Here is an 18,926-nt window from a genome sequence, read left to right on the forward strand (position 1 = left end):
TGTAAAATAAAAAAGTTGGTTTTTTTTAGTTGTTGCCTTGCCTTCTAGCAGACCTAAAAATAAAACTTGGGGAATTATTATTTTTAAAGTATGAAAAAATTCAGCGTTGCTGACACTAATCTCTAGCTGACAATGTTCTCTGTGAGTATGGTATTTTAGCTGCCTTTCTGTTTATCCTTCTTGAAAAGAATTTGGAGCACTAAAGAGGATCTTTAGGCAGAGCCTGCTTTTTAAACTGTACCTTTCCAGAAGATGGAATCACAGATGGCTCTATTGAAGACGTGCTTCCACATCAGATATCATCCTTGCTTCAGGGTCCAAGGAGGAGTTCATCTTAAAACACTCTTGACGTGAACTGATCTGTGCTGGACAGAAAAATGCGAAGAATCAAGATTCCACTTGCGGTGGACCTGTGCAGAGGTAAGCAGCCTTGAACAGCAGGGATCTAAAGCTGCACAGCCCCTGCAGAGCTGCTTGGAGATTTGCTACCACTTTTAATGGTAATTTAGACAAAGTAATAATCTAACCTGTAGCAATTGGCAGTTACCTGGATTTGAATGAGTTGTCAGCTGTCTTATGACTTTATTCTGTCTGTTCAGTTTGTTGTTAATACATAGATTGTCAAAGTTTTATAACATGCTTCCATATATCTCACTTTGGGAGTCCTTTTCAGGATAAATTGCATTCTCTGCCTCCAGATGTGACCACCTTAAAATTTCCTGTGAGAGGTACTGCTAACAGAGCTAGGGCAAAAGAAATCATGAGAAGGTGGTTTTCCAAGCACATTCAGCTAATGAATGGCAGGACAGAGAAGCGGTAGCTCTTGGTTGCAAAAATGAATAATGTAGATCCCAAATGATTGAAACAGAACACTTCAAGAAAGCTTTTACAAGGGTAAAATCCTTTATCTTCTACCATCCTAATATCTAACAATGTGGAAAAGCAACAAGGTAAAAAAGTTGAGAAAATATTATTAATCACAAAAGACTGCAGTCAGTAACCTGAAAGAACTCTCTGTATTGGTTAACAGTTATACTTCATCAGAGCACTTTGCAAGAAGATTGTAAACCTTGTCTAATTTCACCTGAGAAGGGAAGGGACAAAGTCATCATAGTTAAGGCAAAAGGAAATATTAGCATAATCTGTAGTTTTGAACTCCGGTCCCTAAAGTGCACTGAATAGTCCTCCATGGAAGATTTCCATTTACTTTTGGTAACTTCGCATCAGGGCCTCTGTCTCATGGCCTCTGTCACAGATACATCCAAAAATATATAGGCACCTTGGACCCCAATCCCACAATTTACAGGCTGTGGATGAAGTGGAGTTCCAAGGACTTAAATTCATCTTTTATGGTGACAAGTTTGTGCTCTTGGACTGAGATCTCTGTACTATGTCTTTCTGAGGCATAACAAATACTTCTTTTCCTCTGACCAGCATTCTGACACGTATGATGTTCAGAATATGATGTTTCTGAAAGGTACAAGAAAGGATATTTGTGGTTACCATCCATTGTCTTTTCTCTTTTGTCCTTTTCTTCTATAATTGCCTTTTAGTCTGTATGCACATTTTGTAACACCTACACTTTGTCGTGGTTCAGAGCTTCCATAGGGTTATGGCCCTAACAGGGGCCTAAAAGACTAACTCACACTAAGTCTAGTTTAATATCCCTGTCTATCCTTTGAGATTTCCACCCTATCTATCCACAGCTTCCTGACCCTCCCTAGGCAATCTTTCCTGCATTGTGAATGGGCTTGTTTGATCTGACTTTACATTGCTTAGAAGTAGGGCTGTTAATTTTAGTTTGTAATTGCATCTAAATATCAAATAGAAACAAAAACAGTAAAAAAAACCCCAAACCCAAACATTGCAATGATAAACCAAGATGAAGTACCATGTTCCAGAAAATTTTTCTGTTCCAGCAGGGTCTGAACACCCCCTTTCCTTCATAAATCATGCTGGACATTAACGTCCTCTGTTTCCCATGTGCCTCTGGATACCACATTTTTGTCACACTCATCTCCAGATATTCCACCTATCCCCATTCTTTTCCTTACTCCTGCATAGCTCTGGACATACCTTTCCCTTTTCCAAGCAAGCTGATCTGGTATCAGTGCTGATGCTAATCTTGCTGGAACTCTATTGCCCCTGGAGGACTGAAGGTGCGATCTAAAACCACCTCGTAGGAATGATAGGGTTAAAAAGCATCATGAGGTGCACAGGAAAGTATTCTGTGGGCAGGGATAAGGCACATCTAATTTACAGGATGTTCTTGTGTCATTAGTATCTTACACGTTGTCCTACAGAGCCAATTATAAATAGCTCTGCAGTCTCCAGATGGGAAATGTTTTTAATCATAAACCTTACTCTCTAAGCTTCTTTGTCCCTTCTCCCTGGACAAACATGTGACAATTGATTAATATTAAACCAAATGTTGTTTATTTAACTGATAAATGGAAAACACATTATTGGTTAACAGCTCTGTTTGGAAACAGTGTTTTAGAGGTGATCATGTAATAAAATGGGAGGAAACCCAAGTGGCAACATAGAGCGTTAAGGCTGAGGCTGGTAACAACTGCAGTCAGTCAGCTAGGCAAGGCTGTCAGAACTTACAAAGAGATGAGAACAGGGCTGTTTATTTGATTTGGAAGTCAGGTTTTAAACCATATTTTTTGATTGCACAATTGAATTTAACTCTTAGCTAACAAATAGACTTAACATTTGAAGTTGCAAAGTCCTTCTGTTCAGAGTCGTCTCACAGGATATTTTCCTCCTGGCTGGGAAGTCTTACGAAGTAGGCTTTTTTTGCCACTGCAGTGCAGTTGATTTCGGAGAAGGCTTAAATGACATTGCAGAAGTCTTCCTCTCTAAGGGACAGCCAACACTTCCTTGGCTCACCTGCCAGCTCTGTTCTGACTCTTGTGTGTCACACATCTATCTGCTCACACCACACTGTTGGATGACTACTGAGTTTATGGGAATATTTGTGACCATTCTTAATTGAGACGAAGGCTACGACTCCAGCAGCCAACAGCAGGCAAACATTGGCTGTCTAAAAGATATGAGCACTCTCTTTTATAAAAATGCATTATAGTTTCTGGCACTTCCTAGATGGCTGAGCTCAAGTGCTGGAGAATGTGAGGGTGGGACATTGTGACTCAGCTGTTTGCTGTATAGCATTCATTAATATCTTGTATATTTTCCTGCAAGGACAGTTATAAATAGTTTTGTAGTGATCAGATGGGAAACAGTAAGCACAATCCTTACTCAGCACCACTGGGGAATAAGCTTCCCATCATTCCTCCGCCCCTTTCTTTCTCTGACACCCTTGTTGTTCCCTGACCACTTTTACTACTGGGATAGTGGCCCCAGCCTGGGTGCTGGTGGTGCAGGGACTCCTCACCTAATGGGGTGAACAGGAGGGCAAAGAACCATGAGGAATGCAAGGGACCTGACTCTGCCCCCACCTCCACATGCCAGCTAGGTCAAATGGCTATAGGTCTGATACAGGGTCCTCTGAAGTCCATGCAAATATTTGTGTTGATTTCAGTGGCTTTGGATCAGCACCTGTGTACACAGATGAAAGTAAGCTTTTTTCCCCAAAAAGGGACAAAGTCATGTTTTCCTTTCATAGAGAGAAGGGGAGCACTGATACTATCTTCCCTGCTCTGCTTCTGGGACAGTCCATCTAGATGTTGCTGTGCATCCTGATCAGTTGTTACAGTTCTAGCTGATCCCTAGAAAGTCTTTCTCATGCATAGCCCTCCATTCTTCCTGTTATGAGACAAAGGAATGATGCATAATGTTTTCTGTCTCGTAGTTTTGAATGTTAAAGGGGTAATCTAAGACCAGAAACATTTTATGGAATGTGTCCATTCCAAGAGAGGGAAAATTTAAGCCTTTATTACCCACAGCAGCTGTAAGTCAATGTGAGTGGCAGAACATCTTAATTCTTTAAAAGCGCATTCCACTTGTGCTACCATGCAATTTCTGTTTTTTCTTTAAAGCCTTTGTACCTGAAAGTTGTGTGGTTTAATTGTTTTTTTTTTTTTCTTGGAAGAATACAGATAAGGAACTCACAAGCAAATAAACACTAAGGCTACAGTCCAGGTAAGTTTACTGTTTCACAAGTCATTTAAGTTCATGTTCCTGTATCTCTCTGATAGCGTGCATCCTCCCCTGACACGATGTAGAATGTAGCTTATTTTCAAGACTTATATCTGTTGCACGTTCTAGGTATCAGCATCAGTGCAAAAAAAACTGTAATACTGTCAAGCCCCAGGGACTTGCATGATTTAAAAAAAAAAAAAGACTTTATAGCCCATGTTATTTTGATTGACTGCTGTTGAGGTAATGGTCTGTGTTTAATCCAGCTTCTTCACTTTAATTCTGTGGTTTCAAAGTCTATCTCAAAGGTTGATCAAGTCCTTCATTATAAAACCCTGCTTTGAAACTTGGACCATGAAAACTTTCTGTTACATGTTGTCAAGGTCATAATGAAATAGAAATTAAAAAGATTATGGCAGCAATTCTGTGGGATTAAAAAACTATTCCATATTGCTGTTTTTCAGCTGGAAGGAAAAGATGGCTTTCTTTTTTCTTTTGAAATGCAAAGGAGTTCAGTTATTCTATTCCTGGAGCATGTTTCTATTGATCTCTTATGATTTGTCTCTAGAAGAAGTCTCTGGATAAAACACTTCTAAATAAAAAATTTGTAGTTTTGGAAAAAATGTACAGTAATGGAGTTTTGAGAACTCCTGCAATGTTTTTGTAAGTGACAGTATTTTGACGAAGGCTAAGGTTCTGTGTTCTGGTCAATAATACAAAATTTTCCAACTCTTTATGGAATGCCAGTCCTGTTTGGGGCAAAGTCCTTCTAATGGGTTACCTGCCTGGGGGAGCACTCAGTAAGGGCTGCTGGAAGAAGTAGGCAAAGGTCTTTGCACCTCCCCTTAACAAGAAGGAAATAGAAAGATCACAACATGCTAGAATATCTGCATGCATTCCCATTCTCTGCTTTGTCTGAGCAAGAAAATGCCTCTTTTTTTGCTTCACTGCTTAACTAGTCTTTCTGAAAACATCTGAAGTTGCTTTTCAGCAGGCATGAGAGGAAGAAAGAACTCAGAGAGAATTGCTTCCTAAGCTCTTGTGCTAGTGGTGAAGGATTGCAGGAGGTGATGAAGGTGGACATGTTTGTGCACAAGTCAGAAGAAGTTAGGGAGATGCTGGCAACAGGATTGTGCAGCAATGACAGATATGGAGGTCAGAGAACTGTGGAGAGTCAAAGATCACAGAAATTTAGAGAAGCATGTGGGATAGAGAACAGCATCACTTTGGAAGCCAGGAGGGTAGGTTAATCACAGAGAGGGGAACAAGTGAATGTGAAAAATAAGATTTCTTGACCCAAGGGCCAAAATCCTGTTTAACCATGGGAGAAACATGAAAGGTGGTTGGCTAAATATTGAATGAATACTTGGAGAAGGTGAGCATATAATGTTGTGAGAGATGCCCTTGATCGGAGCAGAAATTGATGCCACGTGATTTCTGCCAGGTTTCTGGAACAGTCAGGGCAGAAATTGCTGGCAGATGTCCTTGCTCTTAGGTTCTCTACAGACAACTCTTTACAATCCCCAGACCTTTGTGAACCACCTTCAAGGACATCTCTGGCACTGGCCAGAATCCCGGAGAGGTATTAAGGGTGAGGGTAGAAGCACCTGAGAACAGAGGAGAGAGACCTGGCCAAAGGACTGAAAGACCACTCTGAAGTTAATTGTTGGGGGGTTTTTTATGTATTTTGCATGTTAGAGCACAAGTAAGTGTTAGAGTTGGAGAAGCTTCTCTTTATTTTCTGTGTTTTTTCAAGGACAGTTAGCTGGGGACCCAGCAAGCCTAATTTTTAAGCTCCTTACTAGTTCCAGAGAATTCTCAGACAGACCAGGAAAAACAATTTCCCTGTATTAAGTGCCTGGTGTAATTTTCCTCTTTTTCAACGTGGACTTTGTGTTCCTCATGCTGGTAAGCTCTGCTGCTTCTGGTCCAAATCTTTTGGTTGCCTCTAAGGAAAGGCTGGTTGAAGCCTAGACATATGGTAGGGAGTTGGCAGAGAGCACAGCAGATAGCAATGGCTCCAAGGTCTCAAAGGCAGCATGTAGTTGACATATTACACATAAGTATGGAGAAACAGTTCATTTTGGCTGATGTTGGCTAGCTACCACAGGTGTAGTCAAGCCACAGGGGAGAAGTAAAGAAGGCAGAGTGAAGAGGTATAAGGGCAGGTTTTCCTGCCACAGACAGCGATAAGCAAAGAAGCCCACTGATTTTGGTGCCACCTCTGTAGGGCTAGGTAAAACCAGCAACACGTATTTGTGATCTGGTAGAAGACCAGACTAATAACAGCATTGTTGACCCCATTCCTGGACTGAACTTCGGTTGGAGGGCAGACTAAGTGTTAGGTTGTGCTTGTTGTTATAAATTATGAAGGAAGGGCTCAAGAAATGCCTTCGTTTGGAGCCTGTCAAAGTAAGTTTTGTGCGTTGCCCTCAGAGCTTACAGATGTACCTATCTTCCTCACAGAGCATGAGCATGAGCCTTGATGGCCAACTTGCTTTATCCACTGGAGACAGTTGCTATTTGATTAAAGCATCCTAAGTTGAGTCAAACTTTTGATATAGGGCAGAGTCGGAGGTTTTGCATGGTGAGGTGCAAATATATCAGAAAAAAAAGGCACTGTCAGTTGTGTAGCAAAGGTTTAGGAGTATCCCTAGGACTACCTGTCAGTGAAAACATGGACTAAACTTGGCTTCATTTAAGGTGCGCTAAAGGCCTGCACTGTGAGGACAGATGGGGCATTTCAGCCAAATACCATAACAAGAGCAGTGCTTGGGAAGACTCTGTTTTATCAGTGTGGATGTGACCAAAGGGTAATTCACGGTGACTGCCAGAATCCCAGTGCTTTCTAAAGGAGTGATTTTAGAGAGGGGAACAGTATATTATTATGACAAAATACTTGTACTCCCTTATCCAACCGTCTTAGCTCACAATCTATGCACACAAGAGACAAAAATAGGAGGTGTTAGAAATAAAGTGTCTAGCATATGACAAAAAAAGATTGTAATGATTATGGGAAATAAAAGTGAAATATAACTTTATCTGGTTATGAAATTACACAGTGGAAGGTGGGTGACACTAGTAACCTACTGTGTTCAGTGAGCTGTTAATAATGGACAGTTACAGTCTTCTGGAAAAATTTAAGAGGCATGGCTGTAAATCTGGTTCAAGAGGAACACTGAAGATTGGCTAAATGTCACAGAGCCCTAATCTGGCTGGGGTGTTTGGGGATAAGTTGGAGCTAGACTGTGCACAGGTCCAGAAGCCTTGCAGACAAATAGAGATGGCCAGGTTGTCATGGCTAGGGTCTTGGCTCCGGGCACTGACAGGACCAAAACCTCTCTCTTTACTCTCTCTCACAAGTGACTGGGAAAGGGAGGGCTTGAAGTTATGGTTACCTCTCACCTTCCTGCTGCCAGAGTTGCCTGAATATGCTTGCAAAATTATATTGAGCCCCAGTAAGACTGTAGCAACCTTCTACCTTCCTAGTGCTACTTCGGTACCGATTGGTCTCTGCTCTCTGTACCCACTCGTCCTTGCCCCCTGCTTGTCTAAGGGAAAGATACTAGTGCTGCATATAAAGTAACTGTATGTTCAAAATAAGAAACCATAGCCTTTTTTAATAATGTACTTTAGGAAGATGAAATACTCATGAAAAGACACACACATTTATTTAAAAATAATGTCTGCCAGGGTGACATTTGCCAGTTTGTGGTACGATGGGGTTATTTTTGAGCATGGAATTTTTCTCCCGGAAATTTAGAACTCTGGATGATTTTTTTGAGAATATTCCACAGATACTCCCAAATGTTGAAGTCTTCTGAAAGTCTGGTTTGGATGTGGGGTGAGAGTGGAGGACATGGGCTTTTCTAAAAAGTATACCCTAAATCAATGGTGAGGAATTATAATTTCCATTCACATCAAAGAAGTCCTTCCTATAAGTCCAGTCTTACAGTAGGTTTTGAACAGGCTTATCCTTGAGGACTCTTTCTGATTTACTCTAATGGTAGAAAAAGTAGAATGAGGAACAGGTCCTTTAATACGACAGGACACACTTTGCAAGGCCAGCTACAATTTCACATGTGCAATGTAGGTAGGTAAAGGCCAAATAAATACCTGGAGTAATTACTCAGCAGGGAGGGGCTTGCAGGGAGTGGGGGAAAAATAATTCTGGCAGCAGTCTCAGGTAAGGAAGATACAGGCAACCAAGGCATGATTCTTTTAAGGATCACAGACTATTGCTTTGCAGAGAGGTCATAGTAAATCACTTCCTCCACCAATGCATATAGTGAGATATTAGGGGTAATAAAATTCATCTAAGAATTAAGAGAGTAGCTCAAAATGAGGCTCCAACAGTAGTCTAAAATGATGAACTGAGCCAGAACAAAGTCTAAAGATTGTGAAAATAAGAATTAGAAGGGAGAATCAAGCTGAATGGTCAGTATTTAAAAGCACAGATTCTAGAAAGTGACCTGTGACAAAAATTAAACTCAGGAAATATTTCACACTTCAAGAATGTAGAAGTACACAGCCTGATAAGGTAGGCTAGACTTGAGATTTCTGTAGGAAATTATTGTTTAGAATTATCTTTTCTCACCTCCCTTAAGATTCTGTGTTTGAGTTAATTATTCCTGGCACTTATTGGGAATCTAAGGTCTGGAAGTTCTTTGCTAAAGAGATTTTTCTGGGACAATATTTTGCTTCATTGCTATCTTAGTTCCATTTTTGAATGTTCTGCCTGTCATTGTGGTGTTTAAATTCCATATACAAAGTAAAAAATCAATGCAAACGTACTTAGATCACATGGAACTAGTGAATATACATGGAAAATTATGCCTTTATGTAAGCAAAACTGTATTGAAAAAAACCAAACATAATAGTTAAAACGAAAACAAAAATAATACACCTGTAATTGCACTATTTTTTCATGTTGAAAACTTAAAACATTTTAGACATTGCACAGATATGTAGGAAAATACAGTCTTGATTTCACACTGCAGTATCTGTAAATGTTTTTTCTCACATGAGTAACTATATTTCAATGTGTAAGACCCCAGTTCTGCAAACACTTCAGTATGCAACTTGGACCATTTTGTTTGGGAGGGGTATCAACCTAAATGAGTTACATATTTGGGGTCAAATTTCCAAAAAGGGGTACAAAAGTTAAAGCTACTCACATATATAATAGGTTCAGTGTAACTGCTCAGATATGGACAGATATTTATGAGTCTAAGAATTTGCAGAAGAGAGTTATTAGATCTGGATCTTATTTTAGATTCTGGTGCAGTTTATTACTTTGTCTGTCCAGAACTAAATGCATGTTTTAGATCTTAGGCCCTAATCTTGCAAATACTTAATGCATGTTTAATTTCACCATATTTGAAAAAGTTTTAAGGTATGTTAATATTAGCAGGATAAGGTTCTCCGGGCAAGGGTGAAAACCTGATTTTCTCATTGAATTCCCATTGGTATCAGCAGAGTCAAGATTTGCACTGGTATCCATGATATATGAGCTTCCATAAACCATAAGGAATACATATATGTTTTTAAGTTTTCTTTGGGGACTTCCAGACCACTTTCCTATAATCTTGTATTTTGCTTCAGACCTTGCTTTCTGGCATATTTCTACTCTAAAACCAAGATGCAAAAAGTTTATAGGAAGTAATAGCTATCTCATTTGTTGTCTGAATGATCATAATAATGGGTCAGTAATCAGAGGAATAGTACTGCATGCTTCTTGCTTTGTAAAGGGGATACATCTGTGAATAACATTTTAGTTGGCACATCCTAACAGACATCCAGATTGCTAATATCCCCAGCTGATTGCAATGCTAGGTCTGAATAAAGAAAATGAAGGCTAGCTATCTCAAGGTATGCTGGGAAGATGGAGCTTCCAGGAGATTTTTAGGAGGATTGTTGTGATTAAATTTGTGATTTTTCTCTAATCTCAGTAATGAAGGAGTTATAACTTTATCACATCTTGAAATGTAGACTCATGGAATAATTCAGGGTGGAAGGGGCTTCCTGCTCAAAGCAGGGCCAGCTCTGAGATCAGACCAGTTTGCTCAGAGCTTTATCCAGCCTGGTCTTGAAAACCTCCAACCTCCCTAGGTCACCCGGTCCATTGCTTGACTGTCCTAATATGGAACACTTCTGTGAGGAAGTAGGAACTGCTGAGCAGGGTTTATGTGCTTTCTTGGGGCATGCAGGGAACAAGAGAAAATGGCTTTCCCAGATGAAAGCTTCAAGAACCAGGGTGAGAAGCTCCCTGGGAGAGCACAGAGGAAAGAGAGGTGAGTCTCAATCTGTTTCTGTGCATCCTGTTTCTAAGGGTGGTGGCAGCTTGGGTGTGGAGCAGCTGTAGTGTGCAATGGATGTGATTATTCTCTGCTGTGGTATATCTGCTTTCTTCAAAATAGTGTTTTGTGATACCAACGGTGCCTGGAGAGTCAATTTCAAAATAGTGCAATTGAAATATCAAATAGTTAACAGAAAGGTCAGTGGCTACTTAGTATTAAAACTGCAAAACTATTCTTATGCAGCAAAGATAATAGGAGCCTGAGTGGCAAAAATCACACTAACATAGTAAAGCTAAATGGACATCACTCAGGTTTTAAAATAGTGGAAAAGAAAGTTGTATGCCATTCTGATAACCAGAAGGTGTTTAGCAGATCTACTGAATGGGACATAAATAGTCCTAAAAATGTGTGAGTAATTTAATGGTGAGAAATGTACTAAGGATGTAACACAATAACAGTACAGATCCCAGTTTTCTGCCAAAACATACATGCAGTGCAAACAATCCTTTCAGTGCCTTGTGGAAGAAAGTAAAAGGGTTAGCAGAATTAGAATGTGCTGAATGAAGTCAGATGCCAGCTGACTGAAGTGATGGTATGGCCACCATAAACATGTATGGAAGGAGGCAAAGCTATCAAGTTACCTCTTAGCCTGTGAGAAGAGCTGAGAAGGCCAAACCTAGATTTTGCTGTTGTTGTTGTTATTTTATTCTTTAACTTTTTTATTTTTCTCCAGCCTATGGTTTTGGCATCTTGAGTTAGAATCTCCTCCTTGGGCAGATAAGTCCAAGTGCTTTCATTGCAGGATTCCACTGATATGTAAGATGTACCAAAATCTCTTTGACTGGAAATAAAGATTGATGATGTGCTTATTTGGGACAGAAATTATTATATGTTATAAAAATCTATGTAATGCATGCCAAGCAAAAAAAGCCTTAAATTGAGTGAGAACTAATATCCAATTAGGATGAGTAAGACTGGTTATTTAGGAAACCTACTATGATTTGTGCGTCGTGACAAAGGAATTTGACGGAATGTGAGTAAGGTAATTGGACAAGTGGAAAGACTTCAAAAGAAAAAGGCCACCCAGAGATTCACAGACTCATTACTGTTTCTAAGCAAACCTATTCCCTGATTTATCATAAATATTCCACCTAACATATTGCTAGGGGACAATAGCGAATGCTGCTGAGGAGCTGAAACTATTTTTTCTCAGTTTAACGAAGAGTCCAAGTTGATACAAGTTTATGTGGATTAGAGACTACCCTTCTGAAAGAAGACAATCTGGGGGCATATCCTTTCAACACACAGATTTAACTGCAATAGAACTATACCCAGATTGGGAAATACAACTGCTGGTTATTGGATTGACTTATGAGTGGTTTCACGAATATGTTTGTAAATCACTTGAGGTAAAAACAGACCATGTACCACAGGAATCTATATGATAGAAACTACTCTACAAATAGCCCTTTTAGCCTCAGAAAGTGTCCATGAAAATGAAAAAAACCTTCAATTTGAAATCCTGGTTTGAAAAGGGCATGATTAGAATATCCATGATTAGGAGAGGAAACATGAAGTGGTCTATGAGGGCTCTTTTCAGGGAGATCCTTGCCTAAGAATAGATTTTTGCAAAGGTGTGGGAAGTGTAATGGAACATGCTGAGATCGGGAGGGCGTCACTAGGTAGTGTCAAAATGTCCCTGCGCTGACTGTTGGAGAAGTGCTAATGGAATTTTAAATAATCTTTTCTGCTCCTTAGGTCTCATAATGTGCAGCTTTCTTTACTCCAAGGACCTGAGTACATTATCAGGGTTTAAGCATTAACATGTTTCTACGAAAAGGAATGCTGGAAAACAAACAAGAAGTCGAAACAATAGGAAGATCTTGCTCGCTTTTGTCTGAGTTTGATTCATAATTTGTATGTATTTATTTTATTTTTTAAATGAAAAAGGTCTTGTTTAAATTTAAATTGCTCTATGTTACATTTCATAAAGCAATTGTTTATAAATTTGTAGTATAACCCCCCCTTCCCCTGCATACAGGATTCCAAATGAATTAATAACTGATTTTGTTCTGCAGTCCATAAATTTCTACTCTTTTCAGCCAACCTCTTTTGAATATTTGCATGGGTTAGCAGAAATAGTTCAGTTATGAGAATATATTCTGGAGAGTTTAACAAATTTATTCACATGGAGCACTATTGCAAAACATATCATACATCTCACTGTACAAAGATGATGTTAGAGACTTAGGGGCAGAAGAACAAAAGTTTTAGTGCCAGAATGTAATGGGTTTCTTGAACCAAAGGTGGTTAACTGTGGTTAGCCAAAAGAACTATACATCAAGAATGACAAATAGGGCAGAAAACTTACTCCAAGAATGTACAATAGTTACCATTAGTGTGTCTGAGAATATTTCAAGCAAAGCATGGGACTTCTGTTAAGGGAATAAGTTGATGATCTTAACAATGCCCTTTCTTATAAGTACTCATAATGGTGAATGTTCTCAGAAGAGAACATCAGGAGTCACTGGCTTTCTGTTTCTTGAGAACAAATGTAAAGAAGCCAATGCAGCCATTAAAAATGGAAAGCCACAGGAACAGTAAGTATGAACCTCCAGCAGTGCTTCCACTTTCAGAGTTGGTTAGGCAGCCCTGTGAGCTTCAGCATGCATAGTGACACTGTGATGGTAAACCATGGAGGATCAGAGGTGATTATTGCTAACAGAGATCCAAAAGGCATCAGTACAGTCTGCTCATGGGTGTGGGGAATTCTGAGAGTTTATCCTGTCTTGTCTTCTATAGATATTGATTTGTGTTTTACTAATTGCTTGAATTCATCTGTGGCAGTTGTTGGGCTTGGTTGAAACATTTGCTTTTCTTATCTAATTTTCCAAGATTAAAAAATATCTGGAGGGCAAGGGGATATAATTTAGCTACTAAATCCAGTGATTGGGTCTTTTATGACCCAACCCATATCCTATGGCTAATGCCAGGAAATACCAGCACTCCTTTGTGTTACATTACAATGTCTAATATGCTGAAAGAATATTGCCTTTCATTAAATAAAACAATCTTTCAGCAGCTCCTCAAATAAGTCATATAACCAGTAATTTTTTGTTCCGCAGTAAAGGCTGAGATACTCACTTTGCAGTTCAGAATCGTCGCCCAGCTTCTAAGCCACAACAGTAGGGCTCTTTTAATGGGTAATCTATTGTTGCTCCAATATTACTGGTGCCCACTGGCAGAGGACTACCGGTGTCATGTAACCATAAGTATTCGTGTGAATGAACTCTAAGTTGTTAGTAGTTCCTCTGGCACATCACACCCCTTTTCAATGAAGCAATGTACCTATTTGGAAAAAAACCCACCAGTTTTAACTCTTCAGTGGTGTTCTGCCTGTGCCGCTCCTCAGATTCAAATAACTTTGCCTAGAAATATTTTCAAATATTGTTCAAGATATATTAGGACATAATTATGCTCATATCACGTATTCCTGCATTATTGATCAGTATTTTTAATGTTATGAGACAGCTGCAGACTTTTCCAATAAACTTGTTCTTTAAAGTGTATCTATGTGGTCTACTACAGAACACTGAACTTTCATTCTTTTTGCATGTGTATACGTTCATCCTTGCTGAAAACCTTTAATATTAAATAAAGTGTAAACCCAACATTCTAGTAAAGAACAATAGTAATTATACTCCTAGAAAATAAGAAAGTTCAGAAGGTATTTTCTGCCTGTAAATAAAAATGACAGAAGCAGTTTCTCCCTTGCAGACATGGGAAAGAAAAGTAATTTCAGGTCCTGATGGATTCAGAAAGATTTACGTGTAGTAATTTACCTTTATCAACGATGTAGCTGTATCTGTAACAACTGTAATGCTGAAAACAGTGTCTTTAACAGGGACAATAAACTTTCTGAGGGAAGGTTAATTTAGTTTTCAGATAAATGGGAAAACAGTATATTCTATAATTAAACTAAATTGTTGCATGCTACAGCAACATAGATTTCAGCCTTCAGTTACCAATGGAAATTTTCTTATCCCAGTTAAGAAATAAAGGTAAACCAAAACACTTCTTATTTGTCTGCCAATTCTGAGATTTTAGGAAAACAGTGAAAATTCTGCATGCAGTCTAAGAGATGAAGGATATAAGCTATTTTGGCAGCTGGTGAGATAAACCGGATGGACAGTATTTTGTAAGTACTGCTGTATCAGGTCAGACAAAATCTATCTGCCCCAGTCTTCTGTCTCTGCCTGATGGCACGTACTTAGGGAAAGAATATAAAAAGGTAGCGTACAGACAGATACTTCCACTGGTATAACTCCCTGAGATAGAAGCTTACAAGACCAGACACTGCATCTCTGTAGTTAATGGCATTTGATTTATTTGTCTCTTATAAAAATATATCAAAACATTTTATGAGCTCATGTATGCAATTATTTTTTGCAAATCCTGCAGCAAGGAGTTCCATAGTTAAATTACACCTTTTTTAATTAAAATACTTTTTTTCATTTACTTCAGTTACTTAATGTTCTATTTTGATGACCCTCGCTTTTTTTATTATGAACAGTGACAATTGTGCCTTTATAGAAGGTCTTACATGTCTTTAGCTCTCATTTGTCTCTTTTTCAAGATTGAAGAGCTCTAGACTGATTTCTCCTCAAACATAGGCTACCCCATGCTTTCGATCCTTCTTGTCATCCTTTTTTGTACTGTTTCTCGTTCTGGCACATTCGTTTTGAGAAGTCACTAGAACCACTTATGTGGTGGCTTCATGATGTTTTCTGTTTTGGTTTTGAGAGCAGATGCTTGGGGAAGTACATTAGAGAAGGTTATAATACAGAATCACTCTATTCTCCCAGTGCCTAGAGTTTAGTTAGTAGCAGAATAGCTCTTTTGTCAGTTAGAAATGTCTACAGCAAAGACTAACCCCAATTCTCTTACCTGGTTTACTGCGTGGGCCTGCATTTTTCAGGGCAAAAATGATTGGGTAGAGAAAGGAAGAAAGGATCAGGAACTCCTTAATTTAGAGAGAAGAAGCAGTGTGAAACTCTGGTCTAAGAAACACAGTCTGGATTAGAATTGTAGAAGTTGTTACTTTTTTTTTAAAAAAAAAACTAGTTACTTGGGGCTGGAGGGGGGAGGTTCAGTGGTTGAACCCAAAATAAATAAGTACTTGCGGTCAGCCCAAAATCAGTTTTTTCTGTGAATCGAAACAAATAGTCATTGCCAGTAGGAATGTTCAAACCCATATGGAGAAAATGCAGTTTCTAGGGTCTGATCTCAACAGCAGAGGTTCTCAACAAATATTCACCTTTTGCACCATATGCTTTCATGACCCATTGTAACCCCGCATCCTGTTGCTGTGAATAGGAATAAAGGCTTTCCTATACATGTTTTCATTTTTCCTGTTTCTGAAAGAAATGAGACGTTGTTTAACAGCAAATCTAATTTGGATGTGATTATTACTGTTGAGAGAATAAGTGCTGGCTGGCTGGGTAGGGAGCCAAGAAAGGTTTCTAGCCACAAGCAAAGAAAACAGCAAGATGGGACTGAGCAACTCCATGCCCTTGCCAAAAGGGTAACACCAAGTTTGAGGGAAGGTCTCTTTCACAGGCATAAAGAAAAGACCTTTGCATATTGGGTACTGGAGTATGCCACTGATTAATTACAGTCCCAAAAGACCTGTAAGCAAGTGGGAAGAGACCATAAGCATCTGGCATTTGTAATGAGAAGATAGTCGGGAAAGGCACAGGACTGTTGTTATTTCTTTAAACTTTTGTGTATCCGCAAAAGAAACAGGGGTTTGTAATTTTTTTTCTGAGGGAGAAGACTCGGATGCTTTGCTCCATTCACTAGTACCATCTTGGGTGTGGGTGTAACACAGTGGGAAGTAACTGGGAAGAAGGGCTGAACCACTGTGTTTCCTCCACCCCCACTGGTATTACAACTCTATCCAACTCTGGGCAAAAATATCCTAGTATGGGAAAAGTAAATAACCATACAATAACTGTGTGTTGGGGGTGGGGGGAGGTGGTGGGGAAGAGAGTGAGGAAATCAGGATATATGTTTACCTTCCCCCCGCCCCATCCTGGTAGACGACCACATCTGCAAGAACAGCGAGCAAACTTAAGATCTTAGGCCCTGATAAGCAAGATATTTAACTCCACCCTGAAATTCCTCAGATTGCACACAGTCCCCAAACTCCCAGGTTCCCTGGAAATTTTCTTTGGCAAAATTGTTAATGACAGGGGAGAACAAGTGCAAGACAAAGTGAATGTAACAGAAGACTGCCAAAAATCAGTGTCCAGTGTATGCAGTTAGAAGGTTGTATAACCTGGATGTTTCCAAAAGTTATGTTTCACTTTAAATACAGTGGGCTTGCTCTGAGTCAGTTATAATCTCTTCTGTATTGCTTACACCTCCATTGTATGCTTGTATCACTACAGTTGCAAAGAAACTACAGTTTGTGCTAAGCCAGTAGCTGTTGCTCTACACGCCTGGAGTAGTAGCATGACTGAGAACTATCCCCCAGTCAAGTTGAAATGGAGCGTGTTCAGTAGCTCACTACACTACCGTGTTACTTATGAAAATAGAAAGCATTACTTACAACAAAAATTGTGATTGCCTATACACATCCATTAACTTATAAAGGTTATGAAGAACTCGCCATTGAAATTATTTAAATAGTTCGGTTGGAAATATTTTTCCGTTAGAAAATTCAGCCAGAAGTGAAAACTGGATGTATTTTTTAATTTTTTTTTTTAAAGAAAACACTAGAAAATCCCCTACAGAAAGCAAGTATCCTTGAAAAAGTTGTTGGTTTTTTCTTGCCAAATCCCCAATTTTCTATCGCATAGTTTCAACAAAAATTTTTCAGACAGCCCAAAAAGCAAGAAAGATCAAATGAAATCTGTGAAGTGCTCTTAAAATTGAGAGGAGGGGTAAAATCCTACAAAGAAAAAAATGTTAAGCTGTTTGGACCACAAAGGAATATTTGGGGAGTGTACTGAGACTTGTCTATGTCTTGTTGATTTGCCCTGAAACTGCTAAACAGCTAATGAAGCAAAAGTTCAACTCGAACAGTTTAATCTAGAGCTGACTGAAAAAATACTTGGAGCAAAACATTTCAATATAAAATGGCTTTTTTCCAAAACCAGAACTTTCAGGAAAAGCTTTCAGTTTCTTCTTAATTTCCATTTTTTGTTGGAACCAAATATTTTGGTCTTCTATTCCTCTCCTTTTTTTTTTCCTTCCTCCCTGCACCCTACTTTCTTTTGCCACTGAATACAATGTAAAGACTAATGTCTAGGGACTATTCACCCCCAAAATTTTCTTTAAGGCTTTTTTTTTTTCATTTGTGACCTTCCGAAACCTTCTCAACTTTGGAAATGTTGGGGGCTAACAAAAGGGGGAAAAATATATATTTATTTGTAACCCTGCAACTTTTTCCAAGTAGAGAAAGTTTTGAAAAGTTGCAGAACAGCAGATTTTCTGCTGAATAAAATTAATGATGTTCACAGAAAAAGAACGGGCTCAAAAACAGAAATTTAATTTAAAATTTGACAAAAACCTCATACTTCAAGCCACATATGAAATAGCAATATAAATATCTTCTGCAAAAATGTTTTTTCCAGAGTCATAGATTTCAGTGCCAGGAAGGACCATCAGATTATCCAGTTTTCCTGTAGATTGCAGGCCATAACATGTCACCAGTTATTCCTGTTTGAGCTTAGCAACTGTGCCCAATTAACATGAGATTTCTGGGATTGCTAGTGGACCTCAATTTTGTTCATAAGCTTTCCAAGGTTGGCAGGCACTGTTGACCACCACTCAAAACTTGCCTATAATCTTGCCATTGGCCAGCAAAGACTGGAGAGCTATAGGCATGCTATATATTTCCCTCAAATCTTACAATGCATTCACAGTAATGGCTGAATTTCAGTCTAGACGTGCCTGGGCTTCTTCAGAAACACCTAGCTTTGATACCAGGATTTGTGGCTGCAAAACAAATCCAAGGACCTGGATAAATGCTTAGGCATTTGGTCTGCACTGAACTCCAGCCTGCTGCTGATAAACTCCTGCCTGAGGCACCTCAGGTCTTTCTGTACTGCCGTTCTTACTGCTGCACAGAGATATCTTTAGACATGAGCTTAAATATTTTACTGACTCTAGGCCTTAGTTAATGTAAAATATCAGTCAAAGGAGTAATTGTGATTCTGGGAAAACAGTAAACTGGCATAATCTATTGTCTGAATGCAAATGAAACATGGATGCTAATAGCAAGGTCACACTGATTGAAACATCTGAAGTGGAACCCCAAAGAAGGACAGCAAATTACCCCTGGAGCTTCTTGAGTGAAAGTCAGGTGTCAGGCTGTGAATGTGCCAGGCTCTCACTGAAGTCTCACTACAAATTTCAAGGTTTGCCAAGTTTTCTGACCTGCCAGCTGGCAAGCAAAAACCGCATGGCACCATTGCCATGGTCCCACAACAATGAAACCCACTGACATTAATGAAA

Source organism: Aptenodytes forsteri, unplaced genomic scaffold (genome assembly GCF_000699145.1).
Source record: "Aptenodytes forsteri isolate BGI_AS27 unplaced genomic scaffold, ASM69914v1 Scaffold56, whole genome shotgun sequence".
Classification (NCBI taxonomy): domain Eukaryota; kingdom Metazoa; phylum Chordata; class Aves; order Sphenisciformes; family Spheniscidae; genus Aptenodytes; species Aptenodytes forsteri.